This window comes from Bidens hawaiensis, unplaced genomic scaffold, assembly GCF_021521415.1.
Source record: "Bidens hawaiensis isolate Kalapana, Puna unplaced genomic scaffold, B.hawaiensis_p1.1 tig00013649_1, whole genome shotgun sequence".
Classification (NCBI taxonomy): Eukaryota; Viridiplantae; Streptophyta; class Magnoliopsida; order Asterales; family Asteraceae; genus Bidens; species Bidens hawaiensis.
This window is the reverse complement of record NW_027492160.1, coordinates 322,735-328,233: the sequence shown is the minus strand read 5'-3', so window position 1 is coordinate 328,233 and position 5,499 is coordinate 322,735.

The window sequence follows — 5,499 nt, the reverse complement described above, 5'->3', positions numbered from 1 at the left end:
ATGTAACCGAGTTAGGGTTCATCTAGTGCAACCAAGTTATGGTTCATTAAGAGTCAAACCGAGTTATAGTTTGAGAGTAGAAATCAATTTTTTAAGTTATATTTTCTGATCAAAATAAATGAGAGTTAGTCGTTTACTTTGTGTTTGATTATCGATTCGGGACTTGAAACAACAATACTTGAATTGGGTATTTGAAGCATGAGGTTTTGAATCAATCCATACGTAGCTAAGTCTTTAGAATCACAAATTAAATCGTTATTTGTGATTAACATGTGTACTAATTGTTCATATCAACCTTGTTGTGTCAACACGTTCTTAACTTACTAAAATGTGTGAGTATGAGAGCAGGACAGACAACAAATGGTTTACATTTGATGTATTGTGATCTTATCTAATTAACTATGGGCTAATGTCCCTCAAGCCGCGCAGGAGATGAACCTATGATGATATCAAGTTTTAAATGTAAATAACTTTGGTTAATAGTTAATACATGTATGGCTTTCATTATGAACACACCTATATTAATGTTCATATACCAATGAAATAAATTGCTCAACTGAGTTGAAATCTCAATTTCTTGGTTCGTTAAATAGTTGACTAATCTTTTTTATTTTATTTTAAGAATGATGTCATTAATTTGCGCTCTCTATAACTATTTCCATACTAGTTTCCCTCGTGTTACGAGGGTTTATTTAAGTTTTTGTTTTTAATCATTATGCTATTTTATTTTTTGTAGTGACTTATTTTATTTCGTTTTGATTTAATACAGTTTGTTTGTAATGTTCATTATATTTAATGTTTGAGTTATTTCAATTGTGATGCGTAGTTTTTTTAGATTTTTAACAAACAAACATAAACGAACATGAACACATCCATTTTTAAATGAACAAGCATGAATACAAATATTTGTCTTATGAAATGTATGTATCGTTTTTGTCCTTAATCACATGCTTTATCATTCGTTTATTAACATAAACGATTTTGGTGTCACGTCATGAATTGGAAGAGTTGGCGATAATTCCTGAGGTCTTCCTCGAGGTTAAAACTTAGAATAAGCTCCTTTCATGCACTGCACGACATCTCCTTTACCATCAACCCTTAAAACTTGGAATAAGCCTGTGGCCATCAATCCATTTTACAACCTTTTTCAGAATAAAAAATTATAAGATAAAAAGCAAAATATCAATGCGCATGTGCGCAGGCTTTTTAGCAACAGATTTGTTATATGTTTTAACACAAATACAAGTGCTAAACCTCAGTTTGTTAAACGGCGGGCGGTAAATCGGAATTGGAAAATCATTAGAGATGTTAGAAGATTGTTGAAATAATATGATCTTTTTAATCATAATTGACATACCAATCCATGCTGGTAGTGTGAGCATTGTGTAAGCCAATTTGATCTTATTTGCAAGCCCATCAAGTGATTTAAAACAACTGTTAGTTTCCTAACCTCTAGTGATTCCACAGGGTGTTGTCAAGCCCACTCAAACTTAGGGCCGTCCAAACCGCTCGACGCTCGCCGCTCGCTGGGAATTTGCTCGGAAAACGCTCGCTCGCTTTTTCGCTCGATTATAAACGAGCCACTCTGCTCGGTTCGGTTTGTAAACGAGCCAAGCAACAAGCAAAGGTCTACTCGGTTCGGTTTGGCTCGAATAATTTTAATTTATTTTATATATAGTTATATATGAACAAATGTATAAATATACAGACAAACCACATAAAAAATAAGTATACAATTTTTTAAACCCTTTTAAATTTTTCATAATCATCAATTTTATAGTTTTATAGTTCGATTGAAGTTTTCAGAATACTAAAAGTTTGTTTACATGTCCATTATATCCCACTTCAAACTTCTTTCTCCTAAAAATTTACAACATATTATACGTTTGTATAAACACTACTAATTTATTTACAAAATATATTATTTACAGCCTTTTACACTTGTTTCTTATTGAAAATTTTAAAGTGAAAAAGAAATAAAAAATGCTCGAAATCGCTCGATGTTCGATCGAAGAATGCTCTGTTCGATTTTGGCTCATTTCGTTTTTCGCTCGGTTCGAATTTCAGCAGTTCGGTTCGGTTCGGTTGTAAACGAGCCAAGCAATGAGCAAGCCTTCGCTCGGTTCGGCTCGGCTCGTGAACAACCCTACTCAAACTGCATCAATTGACCTAAACTTTAGTAGCAGTTAATTACACATGATATTCAAACAAAGTCCATAACATTTGAAATTTTAACATACTTAGATTGTTTCATTAAGACCTAAAGAGCAGTAGTGTTAGTTGGGAAATCATATATGCAAAGCATCATTTCCCATGGGCATTTCGTCTTTTGTCCTTGATGCATCACCGTATAATTCTTCATTATTTGTTAAGGTTTAATTCGATAATTAATGAACAATTAACAAAACTAGTAATTCATTTTATTCGGTTAAAGTTTAACTAACACATACCTTTTGATGTCCTTCACAGCTTCACTTAAACCAGACTACGTCTTGACGAGAACCGGGAAAAGAATAATGCCACCTGCACACTCAATTTTAAATTTTAACTAAAACCGAATTGAAATAATAAACATCTTTTTAAGTTATATAATATATTAATACTACTATATGAAATACAATTAACCTAACACAATATTGTCTAATAACTAGGTTAACTCGTTTAACCTAATTAGTTAATGATTCGGATTAAAAAGAAGTGAAATTTGGTGAAAACTTAATCCATATACCCTTGCTAATATCAAACTCATTTTGACCGGTTAACTTAATCCACTCTGCGTGTTCCAACTATAATTAAGCATGAACAATACATTCATTAACCATGGATCATGCCAGAAACCAGTTTTCTAATTTCAAACTTCCACATTCACTTCAAAATTCAAGATTTATAATTTGTTGTTTATTTAACAATGTACTAAATAATTTCAGATTTAAATCAAGTGTGTGTTCAATTGTCATGTAAATTGTGATTTGTCAAGTTTTAAACCGTATTTTACTTTTCGTGTGAAAAATCATAGTATCTAGTACCATCATCCCTAAATCATAACCATTTGCCCACTACTCAACAGCGAAATTTTGTGTCATAACCTAACTTTTTTTTAATACATAATCAAATACCAAAACAGGTACCAATTACAAAATTTCATTGATTAGATATTCATTTCACCAAAACTCCATACATCTACTTCTTTTCACCAACATTAACATCTCTATATATTGTTTTCATCCAAAACACAACCAAATTATGTTAACAAAATCAAATCATGAGATAAAACTCGTATAAACTAAAGTGAAACAAAATCAAATTATGAAATAATAGATCCCATAAATCAACTGTTACAAACAAATTCATAATCAAGCAACCAAGACCATGCAAAAATTTCATGTTCTAATTCATAATCAAAAACCAATAGAAAAATATGAGTGAAAAAAGCCCAAAATCATGTCTTGTAACTTAAACATTCCCACCGCCGGCTATTAAGTACGGCCTCACATTTTCGAACATAAACACTAATCGAGTATTGACAAATCAAAACCTAGGGTCCACAAATCACAAATCACAAAACAAAACCTTAAAATAGCCGCCGTTAGGATTTCAAGGGGTTTAAACATTTACCAGGGTTAGACTGGATTTCTTGAGAACCTTTGCAGAGAAGATGAAAATCTTGATGAAAGAACGATGATGAAGAAGGAGAAGAGTGAAGAAGATGGAGATTTGGGGTTTTGAAAGTGCGACAAACATGGAGATGTGAAAGGAGAAAAAACAAAACCTGTTTTATTTGACCCGATCCAAACCCCATTGGTAGACCCATGGCCCGTGAATTTTGATTAAATTAACGAGAGGCCTTTATTTTTAAATGGAGCAATCTGGTGGCACGAGAGAGGGGCAGGGAGTGACGTGAGGGCTTTAAATGTTGAGAATTATATATATACTAGATTTTATCCCCCATATTACGGGGGTTGTTTTACATTATTCGTTATATATATATATATATATATATGAATTTAATTTTATTTATTGTAAGAAAGTTAATAATTAATATACTTGAGGTTTGATGATAAAATGGTTTCACAAATAAATGATATGTTATAATCCGGTTTAAAAGCTATCTGGGTTTGGTGATACCAATTACCCATTTATTTTATTTATTATAAAATTGTTTCTTGATTATAAATAATATCTTTTTTTAAATAAATGATGATATTAATTTTTAACATATCTATATTTTATAGGATTTTCATATCAAATATTTGATAAGATTAATTTTTAATATAATGAGATGTTATAACCCGTTTAAGAGCTATTCGGGTTTGGTGAGACATTTACCCGTGAATTCGGGTCAAATGCATGAGAAGCTTTGCATTTACAAATAAAGCAATTTGATGGCTCGAGAGAATGGTTGTTTTACATTTTTCATTTTTTAATGTTTATTTTTTGGATTTTAATTTTCTTTATTGTAAGAAAGTTAATAATATACTTAGAGTTTGATAATAAAAGGGTTTCATAAATAAATGATATGTTATAACCCGTTTAAAAGCTATCTGGATTTGATGACCCATGACCCACTTATGTTTTTTACTATAAAATTGTTTATTAATTATAAATAATATCTTTTTATTTTTAAATTGGATATTAAATTTTAGTATATCCCTATTTTATAGGATTTTCATATCAAATAATTGGTAAGACTAATTTTTAATTTAATGAGATGTTATAACCCGTTTAAGAGCTATCTGGTTTTGGTAAGACCCATACCCATGAATTTGGGTTAAATCAATGAGAGGTCTCCATTTAAAAATAAAGCAATCTGGTGGCTTTCATAAAAGAGGGGAGCGACCACATCGCGACACATAGGATTTTAGGGTTTCATTTATATATATTACTAGATTTTATCCCCCGTATTACGGGGGTTGTTTTACATTATTCGTTTTTAATATTTATATATGTATATTTGGATTTTAATTTTATTTATTGTAAGAAATTTAATAATTAATATACTTGAGGTTTGATGATGAAATGGTTTCAAAATAAATGATATGTTATCCGGTTTAAAAGCTATCTGGGTTTAGTGATACCCATTACCCGTTTATTTTCTTTATTATAAAATTATTTCTTAATTATAAATAATATTTTTTTATAAATAAAATAGGATATTAATTTTTAGTATATTCTTATTTTAAAAATATTTAATGAAATTATTTTTTTTTAATATAATGAGATGTTATAACCCGTTTAAGAGCTATTCGGGTTTGGTGAGACATTTACCCGTGAATTCGGGTCAAATGCATGAGAAGCCTTCATTTACAAATAAAGCAATTTGATGGCTCGAGAGAATGGTTGTTTTATAAGAAACCTTGAGTAAATAAGAAACCTTATAAGAAACCTTGATTACTTTGTGATATTGCAATGCTTGATCAACCTCTTTTTCGCTCCCAATCTGGATCTTGTGAGTAAATAACACCTCGATGTCTTTCTCAGAACAATTTACTAACCAAATTG